This window comes from Benincasa hispida, chromosome 8 (genome assembly GCF_027475165.1).
Source record: "Benincasa hispida cultivar pf3 chromosome 8, pf3_genome.v1.1, whole genome shotgun sequence".
Lineage (NCBI taxonomy): Eukaryota > Viridiplantae > Streptophyta > Magnoliopsida > Cucurbitales > Cucurbitaceae > Benincasa > Benincasa hispida.
The window spans coordinates 20,158,028-20,181,898 of record NC_143485.1 but is presented as its reverse complement, the minus strand read 5'-3'; the positions used below and the strand labels follow the sequence as shown (position 1 = coordinate 20,181,898).

Genomic DNA, 23,871 nt, shown 5'->3' with positions numbered 1-23,871 from the left:
AATGGCTTGTAGTCTCAGGCGTTCTTTCTTCTTGATCCATTGAACGTGTGATGCATTTTTTCGAAGGACTGTTGTTTCTTGGATTCATTCTTCTTTCTTCAAGAGCTTTTCCACTTCGCAACGTCACCGCGTGACATTGCTCCTTTCTATTGTTGTTCTCAGGTGTTTCAGTACCGCGTGACATTACTCCAAGCTGCCTGCTTTTCAACTCGCTCGCTATCTGCCCTACCTAGATTTCCAAGTTTTTGATAGATGACGCCTGGCTTTTTAGCAGTGCGTCATTCTGGGCTATGTATTCCTTTAATAGGTTCTCGAGCGGAGATCTTGAGCTCGACGCCTGTCCTCCTCTATTAAAGGGTTGTTGATATGGCTGATGCATTTGTTGAAATGTAGGCGGTGGTCCATTCCTTTGTTGTTGGTTTGCCCCTAGGTGGTGCTCCTGATGATTTCCTCCTGTCCAAGAAAAATTTGGATGGTTTCTCCATCCAGGATTATATGTATTGGAAAATGGGTTGTTTTTTATGAAGCATACTGACTGCGGGTTTTGTGGACATTCAGCATAGGAGTGAGGATCTCCACAGCCCACACAGCTAACCATGGGCTGCCCGAACACTTCTACTTGATTCACCTTCTGTTGATTTGATGCATTTCCTAGCGTTATGTTCTACAAAAGGCTGGTCATTGTAGCCACTTGAGCAGAAAGTATGGCTATTGTGTTGGCATCGATAGAATTAACATTCTAAGATCTCTTCTTTCTGTCAGTTCTTCCATCATACGTATCGTCCACCCATTCCATGTTGTGTTTAGCAATGCGGTATAATATTTCTTTAGGCTCAGTGTATGATTTGTCCATAAGTCCACCAGTCGCTGCAGCGACTACTGCCATCTGCGATGCTCTATTCAATCCTCCATAAAACGTCTCCATTTGGATAGTTAAAGTTAGTCCATGGTTTGGGCAATTCTTGACTAATCCCTTAAAATGCTCCCATGTGGCGCTTAAGGTTTCAACTTCTTCTTGTTCAAAGTTCATAATCTCTCGACGCCTCCTCGCGTTCGTGGTAGGTGGGAAGTACTTTTGCATAAATTTTTCCACCAACTTCGCCCAGGTGGTGATTTCACCAGGCTCTAGTGAGCTCACCCATTGTTTTGTGTCATCACACAAAGAATAGAGGAACAAAGACAGCCTGATCGCCTCTAGGGTGATTCCAAGAATCACAAATGAATTACACATTTCCAGGAAACACTTCATGTGGGCATGAGAATCTTCACCACAACCACCCCCAAATTGTCCAGCAGTCTGAAGCATTTGAAGCATTACAGATTTCATCTCGAACCTGGTCCCATCTGACGTTGGTTAGATGATTCCTGGAGAGAAATCATACAGTATAGGGGATGTGTACTCTCTCATAGGACGCATGCTGCTGTTCGCCATTAGGATTGGATTCTGTGCAGTATGAGCTAGTTGCTGATTTGCTTGTTCTTCTGCCATTGCTCGTTGCCTGTTCTGTTGTCTGAGAAATTGCTGCCTCAACCTTCGACAACGATTAGATCGGTTCCTACGTCGGAAGATCCTTTCAATCTCGGGGTCGTATCTGAGTTCAGAAGTGCTCTCCCTGCTCATAAACGTTCACAAGCTTAGGCTTAGTTTGCAATACTCCCTCGACTAAAGTGTTCCTACAAAAGATACAAACGAAATTTCTGGTTAGTCTTGTTTCTGAATCCCCGGCAACGGCGCCAAAAACTTGTTCGTTGCTATCGTGATTTGAGTAGGGAGTGTATTGTATAAAATAAGTTGGAAAAATAAGTGCTAAGTATAAATTGTGTGTTGATGTTGTGATGCATTTAAGTAGTTGAAATGTGTTGATGCATTAGAGATATGCAATCAGAACGCACGACACTCCTATTAATGACGTTCAAGTTTTCCTAAACCAGACCCAAGTATAAATCTAATTTAGGTTCCTGGCAAGTCTAGGGTCGTACTCAGGGATTCAGTTAAAAAAACGTGGACCTTGCATTGTATCTATTATAAGGGTTTTCCTAAATGAATGAGAGATGTGTTATTTACACTAAAGTGTTATGCCTGTGCAAGAAGATACAAAATAGTTGAGTGGTCAGTGATGGATCATGCAAAAGTGGAGTTTACTGTAAGTGGATGCGTCGGTCTAAGATGAGTGTACACAAACCAGAATGTGATGTGGATAAGATGGGATGATTTGCTTATCTTTTGTTCATTTGTTAGACCTTACAAAACTTATCTCTAGGTTGCACGCGTCTAACACAGAATGCAATAAACACCAGTAAGTCTATCTCTAGCTATACTAGGCGTCCTACTTGATACGGCTTAGTTATTCTCTCGAACAATCTAAGTTAAAGATGCTTTTACCAATTGATCAAGTTGGCTTAAGCGTTAAAATGAAATTTTACATAAAGTATAAATGCATTCAGCATGAACAAGAAATAAACAATGGCAAAAATGTGATGGATCAAATATATGAATTTTATAAAGAAGCAAATTGTCTTTACAAAAGCAATATTCAATCAAGTGAAATGAAAGCGATAAATGAGATGAAGGAAACTGAGTCAAGCTGCAGAGTACAATTTCTTATATCTCTTTGGCTTAATTCTATTGTGTACAATCACTTGTATAGGAAGAGGACGAAGTGTCTTTCTCAAGCTTGGCTTCCTCCACTCCTTAATCGGCGGCGATGGTGGTTCAACCCTTCTGATCGTCTTGGCACCATAGCACAGCTTAAACTACGACTACACTAATTACAGAGAGTGATGATCTTAATAATTTCTTAACTGAATAATTTTCTGACTGCGAATTCTGGAGGGACTTCATCTATTTATAGGCGTTGGTCATGTCCACTTGGTGAATGGGCAGCATTAAAGTCCATATCCTAGTCAAACGCCGCCTGCTGCTTGGAAGCTTTTCAAACGTCGTCTGCTGCAGGTGCCCATACTTGCAAGTGGTGACGTGACACAGTCAACCTAGATCAATGAATCTTCTCTGCGTTGAACTCCCTCCGACGCATGGCTCATGCGTTAGAGCTTTCCCTGCGGCACTTCTCTAATGCCTTAGCGTTAATCCTCGTGTTGAAATCCTGCAATACAATGCATTAGCGCCGCGATATTTAGTAATAAAACTTCTTTTGCATGAGTTTTCTAATGTTTGAATAATTCCATGTGTTTCTACTAAAAATGAGTAGAATTTATCATTAGAAACCTTAGTTGTTCCAACTTAAAAGCAAAAATAACTTGTATTTCTACAAGTTATCAATACATTATTTAATTGTATCTTAGACAATAAATTCCCTTTAATCAATTTAAACAATTCAAATTAAATCGAAATTAATTTGATTCTCATTAGTCTTTATTGAGCTAACGAGGGGACCTTATGGACCTATAGATTGAAGCTTCAATGATACTTGATTAATTAATTAAACTCTTTAATTAACGTAACCAACCTTCATTAACTGTCGCTCACTCCATTAAAGACCAACAACTGCACTCTTTATACTATAGATATATTTCTATGTCCATTGAATATAACTAATCGACAGTGTGTTGACACTTCACAAATTGCTCATAAGTACAATGGGGTCAAATTACTGTTTTATCTCTGTAGTTACATCTAACTTCTTAAATACCACTAATCCCTCTAATGAATCATTAGTCATAGCCCAACTACGACAGAACCCCTCTCTGGCCAAGAGAGGGTGAGACGCCTCATTATTGAAGCCCCAGAATCAGACTTTAAAAGAGAATTTATCCACTTACCCTAACAATAGGGAATGAGTGAATTTTTTCTTGTATAGTTGTGTTCCCAGCTCCTCGATCAGATGAATCCCCAAAATGGTAAATATATTGAGTCAGCGAATCTAGCCACTCTCACTCATGCAGATCAAATAACTGCCCTCATAGGCATGAGTTCAAAACTCATTCAGGATTAAGGTCAAGTCACCTATGGTCATTCTGGTAAAATGTAAGTCTCTTCTAACAATGACATTATAAAGAGAGACTCAACATTTCGTCGTCCGGTCTTATACAAACTCTTTGTATAGGATACTCTGCTCACATGTCTCCACTTGAATTATCAGAATTAGATCATTTGTAACACTTTACAATAATTATAACATTTACAAAGCGGGTCGTATCAGTAGTGTGACTAAGATAAGACACCCAACCTTATCCATATACTACAGACCATTTAAGCTATCACTAAAACATTATCTACCTGTATATCTCCATATGTATGTTTAAGTTATATTAGATAACCTTGGATCTTAGGTTAATGAAAATTTGCATATAGATTTAATCAACCATTGATTCAAATAACATATATCTATGAGGCTTTAGGGCATTCATCCCAATATGAAGGAATATGCTTGGACGAATACTTGAGTAATAAGGAGGGTTAGTGTGCTTGGACACTTAGAAAAATAAAAATAAAAAGAGAAACCATGCGTTAAGAAGGAGACAAAAACTAAGAAATGAGGAAAGAGGGAAGGTTGGTGCAAGCAATTAAAATGGCTAACTCTGAGGTGAGAATGATTTATAAGTTGACACTTAGACAAAATTTTAGTAGGATGTGTCAAACAAAGAGATGAGGTAAGGATGACATGGATGGTTTGGAAAAGCCAATAAATACCAAGAAAAATGGTTCATTTTACTCATCTATTCGTGAATCTCTCCAAGAAAATTAGAGAGAGAGGTGTGAGAGAAAAAACATTGGTTGTTGAGGTGAGAAATAGAAGGTCGACCATCATCGACAAGCTATATGCCCAATTGGTGTCTGGGATGCGTCCAACAAGGTAAGTATGAGCTGAGAGGATCAACTGTGCATCCAACTAGAGGAGGATGCATCCAACCTAGCTAGGGGAAGGTTGATTATGCATCCAACTGGTCTACAGGAGTCTGTCTTTGTGCCCACTATTGCTTTTGGTTACCAAAAGCCTAGTTTCACGTCTGTTGGAGTTGGTAAGGTAAATTTAGGACCAAGAATGTATTATGTGGTTATTTTTAGTCTTAATTTTGGATTCTAAGCTAAAATTGGATAAATCCAGGATGAGTTGAAGTGTGTGTGTGATTTCCTTGTTGGAAACCTTGGATTTATATATATATATTATATTATATTATATGGTTTTAACAGAAAAAGGCTTTACATTAGATTTCCTTAACATGGTTTCTTTGGAAATAACGATTTGAATTGAAATCTCGAGATTTGGTTGGAAACTCATATTTGCAGTGATTTTGATGGAAATGAGTTCCAAACAATTGAGATGCAAATATAGTTTTTAAATGGATTCCAATCCATTGAGGTGCAAATACAGTTTCTAAATTGTATGAGCCGAGAGGATCAACTGTGTGTCCAATTGGAGGAGGATGCATCCAACCTAGCTGGGGGAAGGTTGACTATGTGTCCAACTGGTCTACAGAAGTCTATCTTTATGCCCACTATTGCTTTTGGTTACCGAAAGCCTAGTTTTAAGTCTGTTGGAGTTGGTAAGGTAAATTTAAGGCCAGTAATGTATTCTGTGTGTGTGCGTCTGTTGGAGTTGGTAAGGTTGTGTGTGTGTGTATGATTTCTTTGTTGGAAATCTTGGATTTAGATATATATATATTATATTATATTATATGGTTTTAACAGAAAAAGGTTTTTCATCAAATTTCCTTAACATGGTTTCTTTGGAAATAACGATTTGAGTTGAAATCTCGAGATTTCGTTGGAAACTCATGTTTGCAGTGGTTTTGATGGAAATGGATTCCAAACCATTGAGATGATAATATAGTTTTTAAATTGCATATCCTGATGGACCGCACAAGATGGTCACAAGATTTGTGAATCTAGGTTCTAAGCCTATCTTCTGCTGGATAATCAAAAGATCTTTGAATCTAGTCTCTGAGCTGGTAGAGGAAATCTCGTATAGGATTGTTAGAGGCACTGCAGACCCAGTTTTTAAGTCTATGACAAGATTCTATGTCGACATGTGCACATAGTCAAGATATATTGGATACAGGGATTGGTTTTCGAAACTTGGTTGTGGTTGTATGGATTTTATCATTTGTTGTGTTTGAGGAAAGTTATTATCATGCAATTTTACTAAGTGATTATGTTTTATCAGATGATGCTCGTGTTTTGGAACCTATTTGGATATTTTAGTATTCTTCTATTGATTTACATTGAAAATAGTTATATAAAAGATTTTCAAAAGAAAAACCTATGTTTATATTAAAACCATCACTCATTGGGCTTCCTAGCTCATGTTTTTTAAATGTTTTGTTCTCTATCTCTCCCCTCCAGGTAGCAAAAGAATAGAGTTCTGGGTGCCACGCAAGATTAAGGTCTGCCACACTACAGGATTGTTTGAATTGGGTTCTAAGAAAGGTTAGTTGTTGTACTTGGTTGGAGTTTGTTAAAATAAGTTGTATAAATTTTGAGTTGTTATTAATAAAATAATCTTGATTTGAATTCAGTTGTTACATAGTTTATGAGTTATGGACAAAATAGGTCAAGGCAACAGTAAGTATCATAAAAGAGTGGTATTTGGTGTCTTCACACCTCCTCTTAGGTTCAAAAGGTAAACTTGAGAGAGGACCTGATAGAACATATTAAAAGTAAGACAACTAAAAGTGAAAATTTTCAATCTTGAACTATTAAATGATAAAAATGAAGTACAAAATTTGAATGTAAACAAAACTTGACATTGTAAAGAAATATGAAAAAGAATACAAAATAAATTAATCAAACAATGTTGGAATTTAATTTGCAAAAAACAGGGGAAATACAAGAACACACAATGAACTCAACTAGGGAGGTTACTACCACTTCCTTTAATCAATCTAATTTCTTTTTTAAATGATAGTTGGGTCTTAACACCCTAAATCTTTTGATAAGGTGGGCTGACTAAAGTCCAACAAGAACTCAAGAAAATTACACGAATAAAGAAATGTTATAAATAGAAACCAAATTTTAAACGGAATTGAGGTATTCTTCTTCGAGAATGATGTGCCTTGAGTCCATGATTTTATGCCCTATTTATAACCTTCATGCAAGGTTTCTTCAAGGTCTTTTTTGGAAGATAAAATTTGTTGTAAACGGCAAGAGGCAAGACTCTCAGACAACGAATAGGACAACAGTAAACGGTCAAGACACGACGGTCGAACAAAGAATAAAACCTGCAAAACAGAAGCTCGTTATAGGTTGAGTCGTAGAGCTTGCTCTCTTTAAGACATTTCGCAACTCTACCCAAATAGGCAAGCAGGTCAAAAAAACTGTCATGTCATCACCAAGATAAAACAGCCCAAAAAGAAAATCCGATTGGAAATTTATCGTTACCGACCGGAACACACACCCTTTCTGACTCACTGCTCAGAAAATGGAAAGTGGAAGAGTAAGAGAGGAGAGCTTTTGAAAGGAAGTGAACTGTACTTTGAAATGCTGAAGGCCACGTCTTTTATGGACATCTTTTATAGGCCTTCAACGTGGAACTATCGCGTGAGAAAGAGACAAACAACTTCAGGATGTATGAGGACGGGCCAAAAGACGCGCACGAAGGACCAAGTTTTTTTCTTGTTTTAAATAATAAAATAATAATAATAATAATCGCACACATGCCTTACCTGACCGGACAGACGGCGGCACGGGACATCCATCGAACCCATATTGGTCTATCTCCTCACTCCCTCCAAAACATTGGTACCTCTTCGAGCCCAAACCTAAAGCCCAAGGTTGGAGTACAAAAGGAAGGCTTCCAAATTAAAAATTTCCATTGTGGGATTCTCCAACCAAAGATTGGTTCCCTCTTATTTTTTAAAAAGTAAATTTTAACCTAACAAAATTTCAAAAAGTTGAGCCATAACTTGATGGAAATTTTTTCCAAAACTTTTTTTTTTTTTTTTTTAAGATTTGTCTAGTTGATTGGTAATGCAATTGCATTAGAAACTAAATTCTTAACACGTCTCTTTTCTCATTCAAAGAGGCTTCCCTTAAACAAGAACAAAGCTACAATATATAATGCACAACCTTAGAAGAAATTTAAAGAAGGAAAGAAACAAAAGCAAATCCTACGAATCTACGCATCAACATTTTAACAAATAAAGAAAATATGTGCATGCAGATTCGGCACGACATGAAATATATTGCTTGACATAATATACGACATATTATAGAATAGGTTGCTCAAATTTTGTCTATAATGAAATCAATCAAACATACTTCAGTAACAATATGTAAATCTAGTATATATGTTAGGACTAATATATATGTATATAATTGATTAAAAATATTAAAAGTGATTGTCGGTTTAGTTTTATCGATTTTGGGGTCAACCAAGAACCAACCCAAACCAATGGTTTTACAAAGAAGGGATCAAAATCAATGTCCAATAAAAAACAAAACTAATGGATTGTTTTCTATTTGATTCGGGTTATTATCAGTTTGGTTCTTTGGTATTTGGTATTTGGTATTTTTTTTTTCTAAATTTTTGTTTTATTTCCACTTGTGTTTTGATTTAGTTCTTGTAGCTAATTTTAAATTAAAACTGGTTCTATTTCTTTACTTTTTTTTATAAATTGAAATTTAATATTTTGTTTCTTTCTTGGCACTTATTTAAATAAAAAATATATAAGCTTCATAATAATTGGTCTTTTTTTCTAAACAACAAAAATGTGCACCATAATAATTGAAATATTAAAAGATACCAAATGTTAGAGTTTATTTTTAAGGGTACATATATACCCTCAGTTTGGTTTGGTTTTGATTGCTTTTTCAAATAAAAAATTGACCCGAACTGATACTTTTTGGTTTTTTTGGTTTTTTTGGTTTTTTATTATACTCCTAAAAATATATATAAAAAAAAAAAGAAAAAGAAAAATGGTATAAAAAATTATTCAAAAATAAAATCTCAATTTTGAAAATCAAATGTTGTATCCATTATTCCAACTCAACTGAACTCAACTTTGATACCAAACACAGACTTTCTGATTTAACTCAACTCAACTTAATACCCTTAACACAGACATTCCAACTCGAACTCGATTCAACTCAGCTCTACACCCTAAACACAAGCTTTTTGATTTAACACAACTCAACACTCTAATATAGACATTCCAATTCAAGTCAATTCAATTTTACATTTTAAATAAGATAATTTAACTCTATAGATAATCTAATTATCCAAATAATAATTATTAATTCAACTCTATGCAGCAAATGCTCCCTAAAAAATATCCACTTGCATTAGACAGATTTGTCCATCGACGGTCTTCTCCAAATCTAAAATTTCTTCTATTTTATCCTTATTTTGTATTTGGACAATTTGTGAATAAAATAGAATGCGAAGACATTTTTTTTAATGGATGCTTTAATTTATTTGGTTGCCAAAGCAACAAAAAATTCACAGAATTATTTAATTAATAAATTTTGTTTAGAGAAAAAGAAACAAATGAAACATTAATTGGATGTGTGACCATACATTAGAATATATATATATATATATATATATGTGTGTGTGTGTGTGGAGAGCGATATTTCATGCCATCGCCTAGGATATATCATTCTTCATTTAGCTTCATTTTTGTCAATGTGCCAAATTTCATTTTAGGATAACATAAAGCGTATAAATATAAAAAATGAAAAAAAAAAAAAATCAATCTACATCTCTAAATTTTAGAGGTTATATCAATTTAAACCTTAAAGTTTCATAAGCGTATCAATTTATACCCTTCATTATGTCTTGTTTGAATAACAGTCATGTGTGACTTATAATTTTATCCATTAAACCCCTAAATTTTTATAAGCCAATCAATTTAAACCCTCAAATTATACTTCCTTTGAAAATTTTCTATGCGTCAATTCTAATCATTCATTTCATTAATATGATATTTAAAGAAGTTTGTTGGTAATAATTGAATTTATGGACGAATTTCAAATGTAATCTTAATAAAATGTCTAAATTAATTCATTTATAACAATTTAAAATTTTAATTGAAATAATTATATGTTTTACACCATATTTTTTACACCATATTTTCCATCAATATCTCCATATTTCTATAAGTTGGCATCAACATGATGAATAAATTGACATTTTCATTATATCATAGAAAAATCTACAAAACATAAAAGATAAACAATATCGCGAATGTAAATATAATATAAATAATAGACATGTTAACTTATTTAAAAATCACACCATATTTATTTGTTAATTTAAAATTATTATTTTGAATATTTATTTTCATAAATTTGACATAAATATCCATCAAAATCAATATTTTATCGATATTTTTATCGAAATTTCAGTAAAAGTAATTGATATTTCCATCGATATCGATATTCTAAACCTTAATAGCAAGAATAAGCAAAAAAAAAAAAAGATTAATTCAAATATCAAAAAATTTAAAATAGTCCTATCTAATTATTGATATAGCTCACATATCTAAAATAGTTTTATATTCACGAATGGTTGAAATAGGTGTATAAATGTTTACGAAAGATTCTATAGAAATCGTTCACGTAGAAACATATGAATAGAGGTATCATATTATGTATGTTTTATTGAATCGCATAAAATCACTATTATTATTATTATTATTATTTCTATTATTATGATGTAATGTTTACAAACATTTTTCTCATTTTCATCGCTCTTTAATTAGTTCCCAAAAACATCATCGCCAAGTTGAATTTGTGTGGTTGATTCTTGAAATGGACCAATTCAAACCATGAATAACAATAATAATAATACAACCTCTATTCTAATGAATTTGAGTATTGGGGTGGATTGTAATTTGATTATTTGACTAAAAACAAAGAGGTAGATGATAAAATCAAGGTAGCTTAAGAACCGTCCACGTGTACGGTGGAGATTGATTAATTTTGAGCCTCAAGACCTCTATAAATAGCGAAGGAGAATTAAACTCCAAATTAAAACACAAAAAATTCAAGCAGTTTTGAGAATTAAAAAGATTTGAAGTTTGAAAGAGAGAAATGGCTGGTGGCTGCAAATGTGGTGACAACTGCTCATGTGGAGACAGCTGCAACTGTCAATCTGGGTCTCATCTCTCTCTCTTTTTCTCTCTTCTACAAATTATATTTACTTCCATTTTTCATTTTATAATGATAATTAATTATCCATACACAATTATTTTTCATTAAAATATTTTTTAATCTATGCAGGACCATTTCAGAGGCCATCATCCTTAAGAAGTAAGTAATGATTTTGAGTGTTCTGAAATGAATAGTAACGATTTTAATTGATGTAGGTTGTAATTATTTTTCTATAAAATTTTCCTCACTCCTTAATTGAATTTTAGAGAAATATATGCATTTTTTTATTTATGTGATTTTGTATTCTTTTAAATGAAATTAAAGTGAAAATAGAAATAAATATATCACTAACAACACTTTTTATAACACTTGAATTTCTATGTCATTCTAAAAAAAATTGAAAAAAAGTTAACTTTGAAGGATTGGGGATTTCTTATCCCTCGATTTTCAGTCTCATAATCAAGTTGGAATTAACTGATAATCTTGAGTAGTTAGGAAGATTGTCTCACCAATTGTGAGCTGAGTTATGAGGCCTTTTGGTCGGAAGCTTGCAAATAACCTACATCAGGTGTGGCTTAAAAATGCAAAAGAAAACATTTCTAAGACTGTGTTTTCATATCTTGGAGAAATACGTTTTTTTCCAAAGTAATATTCTAACAGAGACATAATAAAAGTTTGAAATTGTATCGATTTGAAAGTTTTAGGATTATTTAATCTAACAAATATGTTTGGAGTTTTAAATTAATAAAACTCCAAATTTTAGGGGTATAAAATTTATTCTTTAAAAATTATGTTTCACTATGCAGAAGTGGATGCAGCTGTGGGAGTAGCTGCTCATGTGACCCATGCAGCTGCAAGTGAGCCATGGAAAATATGGTTAAAAGCCCCAAACAACAAAGCCTCTTCATAGAATAAGTTGATGAATGATCAACCTACAAACTTTGTTCTTTCTTTTTTTCTTTTTTGTTTAATGAAAATGGAATATTGTAATTAGCCTTGAAACTCTAAGTCCATATGGATTTGGGCTTTCTATGGCTTCTTCAAATCTAGTGTGAACTATATGTATTATTGCTTTGTTGTGTTTGGGGATCAAGGTTGATAACATTCATCAAATTTTAAAGTTTGTGTTTGAATTTGTGTTTAATATGAATATTTGCTTTGGGTGTACTTTTAATATTCTTACTCTTCTCTCCCCTCGATCGTCCTATAATTTATCTATGAATTGAGTTTCTATAGCTTGAAGTCACGAGATTGAAGTTATCTTTTTATCTATAGAGAGATGTGTTTATAATAGTCTACTTGATTTACTAATCTTCATTACAAGTTAAATAGATAATATAATCTCAAATTCTTAAAATCCAAATTCTAGGGCTACACAATTACTTTTACAACTCTCATGCCCTCAAATTTATTAGATTAAAAGTTAAATTTTAAATTCTTGATACTCATTCATCTCTACCAAGCAAATTTGAACCTCCTGACTCCAAACTTTAATGGTTTGTTTAAATGCTAATTATAAGGGAATAGTATCAAGTTTGTTAAGTATGGTTTGATTACCTTTTAAGGTAAAAGTTGCAAAATACGATTGGAAAAAACTTGTAAAGATCCTACTTAAACTAATTTATTTCAACAAAACAATCTAATCAATTAATTTGTAATTGTTTGTCCATGTTAAAATTCGAACAAAGGAAAATGCATATGACCTTTATGTGATATCAACAACAACGAAATTATAATTTAGGAAAGACAGGACCTACAAAACAAAGAAAATCTAGTCATCGATATGATACTTTTGATTGTAGTAAAAATTTTAGGAATGAGAATAAACTTACTTTTACTGAAGTCATAATGATTTATATATATAGAAAAAACCTAATCTAGGGCATCCATCAAGATGTAGAGTCAGATTATGCTATTTTGAAGTCCAATTGGTTAGGCATGCCTCATTCAGTGAATGAGGAGGATTAGCAAAGGCCTTAGCCAAGGTTCTAGCATTAGAAGCCGTAGAATTCGAATCAAGAGATGGTTTACTATTGTATGTGTGTTGCATGAACGCACCCTAGGAAGTGTTAGCTGAATCCCTTCTCAACCCGTTCACCACATGCTCATCGCATTTTTTGTATTATCAACTCTTTTCGAAACTCCACCGCATTTGTTTATTTTTATTACCACAAACAACAACCAAACAATTATTTGAGTTACCGGTTACCACAAAGTCTTTTGAAAAATTATCACCGCATACCATTTTGCTAAGTCCCTGAGTTCTACCCTGGACTTATCAGAAAACTCAGTGGGGTTTATACTTGGATTCTACTGAGAAAGCTGGGCAGTTTGGAGAGAGGCGTGGCGAACACCCGCACGCCCACCTTCGGAGCTTCATAGAAATCTGCAACACTTTTGTGTTCTCGAATATCTCCACTGAGGAAGTTCGACTCACTCTGTTCCCATTTTCCTCATGCGATCAAGCAAGAAATTGGGCATATTCTCTCGAACCGGGGGAGATAACCTCGTGGGAACAAGTTGTCGAAATATTTATTAAGAAGTATCTCCCACTAACCGAGAATGCCAAGAGAAGGAAATTAATAACAAATTTTGAACAAGAAGATGATGAATCGATCAATGATGCTTGGGCAAGGTTTAAGCGGATGGTAAGAGACTGTCCCCATAATGGCTTACCAGACTGCCTGCAGATAGAGATTTTTTACCAAGGAATGAATCCCTCTTTGCAGACCGCTGCCAATGCAGCAGTCGCTGGTGATCTGCTAGACAAAACATATGAAGAGGCTAAGAACATCCTTTTCTCTTCTTCTCCAGGCTCAATTTGAGTCATGAGGTGCAATTTTTGTCTTGAGTTTTGTCTTTTCTTTGATCTGATTGTTTGTGGACTTGTGCAAAGTCGATTATACCCCCCCATAAAAATCTACACATAACAATTCTAAAGGTATGGAGTTTAAGTGTTCTAATTTGTGTAATTACCTCTCTTGAGCAGCAATTTCATTTAATGCATCATTTTAATTTCGGTATTTCTATAAATATTTGAAAAATTAGAAATGGATTAAGTTGATTTTTTTATGTACACCGCAGATTTGTAGATTTGTAAGTGAAACTCACCTAACATATTTGCCCTTGATTTACGATAGTTTTTATATGATTTTATTAGATTTGATGTTATTTGCTAGTGATTTACAGGATTATGTTTGAGATTGTGATTCAATGTCAAAATAAGCTAAAAAAGACCTAAACATATACAAGAAGATCAAAATGGAGACATACATCAAAAAGAAGGAAGAAAAGAGGAGAAAAAGAGCAGGGCGACCCAAAACAAGGCATTGTCGAGGACATGAGACCATGAAATTTCAGAGCTTTAGAGAGTGTTTTAGCCAGGATTTAGAGGGAGACACTTAAGGTTCATTTAGAGGCAGTTTGAGATTACGATGTGTGAATCAAAGCGAGATTAACGATCTTCAACAATGGAGATTGCTTTGAGAGTAGTTTTTCTTCGTTCCCATTACTTCTCTTTACTATTTATGGTTGTTGCAATGTATGAAAATATATTTGTAGCATAGATGAGTGGCTAAAAGTTCTAGTTTTTTGGGTGTCGATAAATTATTTATAGATTTAATTTAATTGCATAAGTATTTTCAATGGATGTTATGTTCTTTATCGTTTTTCAGTATTATTGTGCTTTACACATCAATTGATCATATATGTATGTTCGGTTAGATATGCAATTAGAAAGATTGCATATTTAATCGGACGACCTGTATACTGGATTATTAGCTAATATATCATACAAATAATTAAGTTGTTAATGAAATTTGATCATGACTATTATTAATCTCATGTTTCTTAATTCAGTTTCAAGAAATTAGTAATCAATTAAGTTTGCATGAGAAAATATTGTTATTAGAAGATAATAATCCAGACATTAGTTTCTAGACTTAAACACGTCTTTCGCATAATAATCCATAGAAATACTTTGCATGACTTAATCAAGTAATTAAAGAAATCAACACCCTTGAACATCTTTGTCTCTTGAATTTCAATCATTGTCTTTACTCTTGTTTTATTTGCCTTCAAAAATTAAAAATCATCATTACAAGACTGATTCTTAGATAAAATCAACACAATACTAGAGTAGCTAAGCATAATTTAGCCATTTGATCTTTAGAAGACGATACTCAGTCTTTAGACCGTTTTAATATACTATTACTTGACACGTACACTTGCACTCGTATCAAGTTTTTGGCGTTGTTTCTAGGAACCATAGTAACGAATTTGCTTAATATTCAAAGAATTATAGATCTTAGTCAAAGGTGGTGTTTATTTTCTTTTTCTTTTGTGAAGGTGCTATGGCATATGCCACATACCATGGAGTTTAATCTTCTGCTTTTGATCGAGAAATAGAAAGAACTTCTAGGAAAAATCTTAAGGAAAGTAAAGACAAAATTGAAGAGTTGGTAGAGAAGACTCCTTAGAATACTATTAGAGAATAACCTTTCAGAGTCAATGAGGACAAAATATCTTAAGGTACATATCAATCTCTAAAGAGTCCAAATGAGGATGTGTGTCATAGGATTGATAGTATTGATGAGACTATTTGTAGGCAATCTACCTATATGTGTCATACCTATGTATGTGTCATAGGATTGATAGCTTGCTTTGAGTGACCATTTTATTCTTATGATATATTGGGAACAATGCATCATTTTAAGTTTGGAGTAGAAGGCGTACAATGTATTTTTATGTTAATAAAAAATTGTGAATATATACATGTTAATTGAAATTTGGAGTAAATTTATTTTTTTTTCTTAACCTGTTATGCATGTTAATGTGAAATTATGGATATATGCATGTTAATTGAAATTTGGAGTAAATTTTAAAATTGTTTTTATTTTCCTACTATTCATGTTAATGAAAAACTATGGATATATGCATATCAATTGAAATTTGGAGTAACTTTTAAAAAATTTTAGTAGAAAAGGTGATGAGAAAATATTTATGTATGCTCTTGATGATGAGTGTATATGATATATTTTGAATATGCATGTTAGATGATCTGCTGTAAAAATCGAATAACATACTCTTGAGTTATGATCTATTTAAAGTCACCCTCTTGAAGTTTACCATATTTTTTAGCACGTAGTCACTTTAATTTAGAACCTTTAACTGAATGATGAGTTAATTTGAGTCAATTTGGTTCTCACCTCGAAAGGTCCCATCGATTAGAGAGTGTCTTTCATGATGGTTGGTAATGTTGTACTAAGTGAGAAGAAAAAGAGTTTTATTTGACTGCTAAAAAAATGATGAGTGTATACGAAAGAATGAACGTATAAAAAAAATTTTTAAAAAAAAGACTGTGATTTGAAAAGAGTCATCTTTTCCATGATAAGTCAGGACGCCCAGAAAAAGTCTGAGTACGAGTCCCTACAGTGAACGCGTGAAAGCTAGTATTCCTAGAAAAAAAGTCTTGTATTGGGCGTGTTATGCCCCATTTTATTGTTTTGTGTACTTGTAATTTGATTATCTTGTACATCCCACTAACTTTAGGATAAGTGGGAGATTGTTGGGGTTGATGCCCTAAATCTTGTAGAGTTCTATAGTTTGTAAACCTTGTATGAACAAACATTTTTATGATTAATAATATTTGATATTTTATTCACTTTGTCTATGAAATATATGATATTTTAGTTGCACTAACCACAAACCAATAAACTAACATCCATGGTTATCGTTGTAGCTTAAACATGTATGTGAAGATATACAGGTGGATCGTGTTTAAGTGATAACCTAAATGGTCTGTAGTATATGGATAAGGTTAGGTACCTTATCCTTGTGCCACTACTAGTATGGCCCGCTTTTTAGGTGTTACAAATGTTGTAAAGTGCTACAAATAATCTGATCCTGATCATTCATGTATTAGACATGTGAGCAGGGATAATCTATACAAAGGAGTTTGTATAAGATCGGACCACGAAATGTTTAGTCTCATTATATAACACCGTTCATAATAGAGACTTTCATTTCACTAGGATGACCATAGGTAACATGACCTTAATCCTAAGTGAGTTATGAACTCCTGCCTATGTGGGCGGTCCTTTGATTTGTATGGGTGAGTGTATCCAGATCGCCGACTCAACAAGCCTATCATTTTGGGGATTCATCTGATTGGGGAGCTGGGAACTCAGCTACACTAGATGGAATTCACTCCTTCCTCGAAGCAGAGGTAAGTAGATAAATTTCTACCTTAAGGGCTGATTCCAGGTCTTGAACAATGTGGTGACACACTCTCTCTTGACCCGAGAGGGATTTAGTCATAGTGGGACTATGATCTATTGTTCATTAAAGGGATCAGTGGTACTTAAGGAGTTAGATGTAACTATAGGGGCAAAACGGTAAATTAGACCAGTTGTACTTAGAGCAATTTGTCTGGTCATCGTACTGTTGATTGATTATATCCAATGGACACAGAAATATATCTATAGTACGAAGAGTGCAACTATCGGTCTTTAGTGGAGTGCTCGACAGTTAACGGATGATGGATAATGTGATTAAAGAGTTTAATCAGTTATTCACGTACCGTTGGAGCTTCAAGCTACAGGTCCATAAGATACCCTTGGTAGCTTAAAGGATTTAGTTGAGAATCAGTTTTTGGGTTAATTTGAAATGTTCAAATTAATAAGAGGGAATTTAATTATATATGATATAATTGACATAATGTACATGATACATTATAGTTTAATTGGAGGAACAAATGTTTGAATATGATTCAAATATATTTTCTATGAATAAGATTCATAGATGTTAAATTTATATAAATATGATTTATATTAAAAGCCATAAAATAGAGAAAAAGAACTATGGTTTATATATTGTATATGATGCAATATTAAAACTATAGGTTATAAATATAATATGATAAGTTGGTTATCATATTTATTTATAATTATTAATTATTTGATAATTATCCTCTTTTTCTCTCTAACCACCTTAGTGGGAAGTTATTTAGTTTTATGGCAAAATGGGATAAATAAAAATATAATTTTTATTATTCAATATGGAAGGCACATAATTAAGTAATCTACATGATTTGCTTGAGAGACTATATGATAGCCTCATCGCCTAAACGATTTAGAGGATCTTTCTATGTGATAGACTGTTGTCTTCCTCGATTGCCTTCCTCCTCCAACTCCAAAATACCCTCTAACCAAAATAGTCAGAGTCCACCACTTCTGGGTTCTCACACCGAGAATACCAAGGTAACTAATTGGTAGTGTCCTTCCTTTTGGTTCGCGTTCTAGTTGTTGTTTGTTCGAGGAGAGTTCACGCTTGTTCGACGCGTTCGTGAACGTACGATGGATTTACTTGAAGAAGAGTTCTTCGAAGGTATAATCTCTAAACCCTTGTTTTTAATTTCAAAAGCATGTTGTAATTTATCTTTTGATGCATAATCTGCTCTGTTAACTGTAAATGTTTGTTTCAATCGAAATGGGATTTGGACGATCTACTTCCGCTCATAGGTTCTCTATTAAACGAGTTCCTTCAAAAAGAATACAAGTTTAGGACATCCTTGAGTGTGTATTTCAGGTACCTTAATTCATATATTACCTTCTTGAGTTTTTTGGATGCTAGATGATCAATACATGAGCTAGAGTAGAGGGAAAACTGATGAAATTCTGTTAACTCTAAAGTTAATTCTTGAGTTTTGAGTTGAATGTGATTTGTGCACACAAACCTAGAGGATGAATGGGTTTGGCCTTAAAATTTCATAATAAAAGATGTGCTTGAATTTTTCTGCATGTTATTCTTACTATTGAGACATGAATCAATTGCATATATATTTAGAATCTTTCCTATCGTCTTATTCTCTTTTTGTTCAACTAGCAAAATTTTAAGCTTAGGGTGATAAAACCCACCTAATGCATTATTTGCCCTTGATTTAGGATAGTTTTCATATGATTTTGTTAGATTTGATGTTGTTTGTAGTGATTTCTAGGGTTATGTTTGAGCTTGTGATTCAATGTTAAAATGAGCATAAAGAAAAAAGACCTAAATATGCCCAATGAGGTCAAAAGCGTACGTAGGTTCGAAAGGAGAAAAGAAATGAGGAGAAAAAGACCAAGGTGGCCTAGAACAAGGCAGCACTGTGGAGCTCCATGGCGCCAACAACATGAGACCACGAAAATTCCAAAGCTTTAGAGAGTGTTTTAGCCAGTTTGTTTGGTGGCAGCTTGAGATACTTGGGTGTGAATCAAAGCAACAATGAAGATTGCTTCGAGAGCAGTTTTTCTCCCTTTACTTCTCTTTACCATTTATGATTGTTGCAATGTATGAAAATATATATTTATTTGTAGTATTGATGAGTGGTTGCATTCTAATTCTAGGTTGTTGATTAACATCTTTATGGATTTAAATTTAAATCAATAAATATTTTCTATGGATGTTGTGGTTTTTACTATTTTTCAATATTATTGGGCTTTACACATTGATTGATCATACATGTATGTTAGATTAGATATTCAATTTGAAGATTGCATGTTCAATCGGACCTACAATATTGGATCATTAGTTAATCTATCATGTGAATAGTTAGGTTATTATGAAAGTTGATCATGACTATTCTTCATGTCAGATGCTTCTTTACTTGGTTTCAAGAAATTAGTAATAAATTATGTTTGCATGAGAAAAGATTGTTATTGAAGAATAATAATCCGGATAATAGTTTCTAGACTTAAACATATCATTGACATAGTAATCCATTGAAATACTTTGCATGACTTAGTTATTAGTTATTTAATATTTGAATTTTATGAAATTTTAGTTATTAGTATATTATTAGTAATGTACACAGGTTAATTATTTGATATTTTATCTTTATGTTTATTGTTTTATTAGGCAAATTAAGTAAAAGATAATTTCCTAATAAAAGATCTTGAATCAAGTTTTAAAGGAAAGTCAAGAGTGAGAAACGCATCTCTTACTTGATCAATATCATGGATGTGTATGTTGTTTTAACTCATGTTATTATTGATATCGTGAAGTTTAAAGATCTTGACATTTTTTGTTTTATACAATATTAAAGTTTTATTGTATAATCACAAAGTTAAAACTTACACATGAACAAGTCGGGAAGAAGGACTTAAGTGAGGCTATTGAAGGTGAGATCAATTGTGGCGTTGGACATAAATTTGGGTGTGAAATTTAGCAGGATTATGCCAAAAAGTTTGTATTTTGAGAGAGAATGGAGATAAATGAGGATTTTGAGAAAGGGTGAAGATGAGGATGGAAAAAACCGTGGAGGGAGGAGAGAGAGAAGAGAGGATTTGTAGTGAGAGAGTACAAATTTATTTTTAAGAAGAATTTTCAAAAGTAGAAAAATAAGATAAACTATTTATACATAATAGCCAAATTTTAATCTTCTTTGATGAAAGCTAATAGATACTGATAGAAGTCTATCAGTATTTATTAATGATCAAAACTGATAGAAGTCTATCACTCATAGACGCTGATAGAAGTCTATTAAGGTATATTTGGTACAAGGATTATCATAAGACTATAATAATACCATCTTGCTACAGTATTATTTTGTATTCTCCAATTAGCTACAATTAATACTATTTCAAAACCCCCCTATACTGACATTTACTTTTGGCTACACTTTTTAGTATTTTACATTCATATCATTTTTTTTATTATTTGTTACAGTATTTATTATTCCCTTTCTCAAACTAAAATAGTTTATATCTCAAACACATATTATTATAATCCAAACTAAAATAATCTACGCTCAAAACACAAACTATTATAACTCAACTCTAATAACCTAGGACTATAATAACCAACTCCTTACCTCAAATGCTCAATTAGTGTTTATCAGTTTTTTTTTTTTTTTTTTTTTTGCTATCTCTATAAATAGTTTGACTTTTTTATATCGATTAAAATTTCCCTTAAATATGTATTTTTAAAATAATTAAAAATATATTTTTTCAAAATAATTAAAAATACTTAATTAGAGTAAAATATAGGAGAGAAGATCATTTAAATCTATTTTTCAAAAGTGAGAGACTAAAATGGCCAAATTGAAACCTTAAGGATCAAATGCATATATTATTAAAAACTTGTGGACTAAAAAGATAAATTTTCCTATATTTTTATTTAAAAAAAAATTAATAAAGAAAGTTTATATGCTCATGAAGGGATATTTTAAGATAGTTTAATACCCACTGCATAAAGAGTTGATAAAATATAAAATTTATAATTAGTCATTTTTAAAAGGGCAAGTTGCATAAATAGAATTCAAGCCCAAAATAATAGAATATTCAATATGTAGTACAAGGATAAAATAATTGCATATATAGATCAAAAAATGGTAAAAGACTAAACAAACTCATGCCTAGCCAACAGTTTGCTCGCTTCTTCCCAATTTCCTCAAATTAAAAGTTATCACTGATAGCACCTATCAGTGATAGATACTGATAGATGCTATCAGCTGCTATCGCTGATAGCTTCTATCAATATCAATGATAGTTACTATTAGAGATAGCTTTCAATTTGAGAAAAATTAATACGATCTTGAAATATTAGCTTTTAATTTGTTATCAATTATTAGTAGCTATCATTGATTCACTTTCATCAATTGAATCAACCTTAAAAGATCAATACTTAAGGCTATCAGTGGTTATCAATGATAGATTTATAAATAGTGATCAACTTTGAAAGAAGACCAACAACTTTAATTACCACAGTAGCTATCACTAATAATTTTTTATCATGGCTATCTCTGATAGCAGCTATCGGTCGCTATCACTGATAGACTTTCATCAATTAGAATCAACCTTGAAATATTAACACTTAAGACTATCGATGATAGACTTCTATAATTGGTTATCATCTTTGAAAGAAACTCGATATATAGATATCACCTAAATTCTATCACCAATATCACTAACATCACTCATATTGTGGTTATCGGTGATAACTTCTTTCACTGATAAGTTATCACCGATAACATCATTAATAAGATACTATCAATGATCTCACTAATATCATGTTATCAATGATAGCTCTCTATCACCGATAATGTGTTATCAGTGGTAGCTTCTATCACTGATAACGTGCTATCAAGTATCTTCTATCACCGATAACGTACTATCGGGTAGCTTCTATCATTGATAACATGCTATTAGTATTAGCTTCTATCACTAGTAACATGCTATCCGTAGTAGCTTCTATCAATCATAGCCATTGAACACTTTTTTGCCCCTTTCTTATCCTTCTCAAACATTTATAAGTCTCTTTTCTTTTCGATGATAGCTTCTATCACTAATAAACATGCTCTCGGTGATAACTTCTAGGCATTCCACTTACATTTTAGTTCGAGATTCAACTTTATTAATTAAATTCACTAAGTTGGCTATCAATGATAGATTTCTATAAGTGACTATTAACTATGAAAACATAATCAAAGATTAAGCTATCAATGATAGAAAATATTAGTGATTATCACTGATAGACTTTCATTTGTTATTTATATTTATTATTTGTTATAATAATCAAACTTAATAATTAGCTTGTTGGTGTTAAGTCACTTATGAATTGAGTAAAAAGGTGTGCAATAAGATAAGACGAGGGAGGGCGAAATTAAAAATTAAAAAAGAAAAAATCAAAGATTAACTAGTCAATTCATCCATATTTACAAATATTTTAAAGATGTTGTATATTTTTAGATTTTTTCTCTTATTCTACTATCTATTACAAATATTAACGATTTTGAAAGATTGTATTCTTGATAATTTATTGTTTCACAAAAAGTCTACATAGTAACTGGTGTGGGCCACATAAAAGATTTCATAAATGAAATTAAACTATATGTTCACCGTCTTAAAGATTATCATATAAATCCAATATATTTAATAATTAGTAGTGGGGAAAATTGCGATTAAATAAACTAAAATAGGCATTGTGAAAAATAAAATAAAATAAAATGGGCGACAAAACTAAAACTTAAAAAAAAAAAAATTACAAAAACCAAGTCATATCGAGACAAATAGTATAATTTAACTCCATTCAACGTAGGAAAAAAAAATTTAAAAAAAAAAAAAAAAAACAAACTTGAAGGTTGCACACTACTCCAATTTATACATACAGATTTTATAAAAATTTATATTCCACTTGAAAATTATTTGGTTTTTTATTTGTTGGTTGAAAATTTAGCTTATAAATCTATTGATTTCTATATTCGTTGTCTATATTTGAAAAGTATTTTCAAAATAAAAATCAAATTAAAAAAATAGTTTCCAACCTTTGTTTTTAATTTTGAAAAATTGGCTAACAACTTTGATATTTATCTAGGAAATATGAAGACTATGGAAAGAAATTACGAGAAAATTTTCAGAAACTAAAAGTTAGAAACCAAATATTTACTAAGTAGAGTCTTAATTTTTTTCTTTTTAACATATGACAAATGAGGGAGGCATGGATTCATTTCTAAATCTATAATAGATAAATTAGATTTAAAAAGGGAATCATAATTGTCATTAGAAAAAAAACCCTCAACTACTATGGCATGAATAAGTAAAAACATGAAAAACTTTACAAAATCATGACCTATTAGAAACAAATTAGGTAAAAGTTATTACAATCACATAAATTTCTCGTAAATGAAAATTTAACTAGATTAGTATATCATACATTAAAATTTAAAATATTTATTACGTAGATAATTTAAAACTAAAATCATAGATTTTCTTTAATGATGAGATTAACATTAATCACGAACAACTATTTTTTTAATATTTTGTCAAGTTAATGAAATCATC

General features: G+C 32.1%; 1 long non-coding RNA gene and 2 other non-coding genes across 3 annotated transcripts; 2 read left to right on the top strand and 1 right to left on the bottom strand.

Annotated features, from left to right (window-relative positions):
- Window positions 1-941: 941 nt before the first annotated feature.
- LOC120084263 (small nucleolar RNA R71) lies at window positions 942-1,045 on the top strand. Its single transcript, XR_005483628.1, has one exon. It is a non-coding gene; the product is annotated as a small nucleolar RNA R71 (small nucleolar RNA).
- Window positions 1,046-10,927: 9,882 nt separating this feature from the next.
- On the top strand, window positions 10,928-12,220 carry LOC120083510 (uncharacterized). Its single transcript, XR_005483441.2, has 3 exons — window positions 10,928-11,058; window positions 11,183-11,212; window positions 11,860-12,220. It is a non-coding gene; the product is annotated as an uncharacterized LOC120083510 (long non-coding RNA).
- A 1,400-nt stretch (window positions 12,221-13,620) lies between these two features.
- LOC120084347 (small nucleolar RNA R71) lies at window positions 13,621-13,727 on the bottom strand. Its single transcript, XR_005483706.1, has one exon. It is a non-coding gene; the product is annotated as a small nucleolar RNA R71 (small nucleolar RNA).
- Window positions 13,728-23,871: the final 10,144 nt, after the last annotated feature.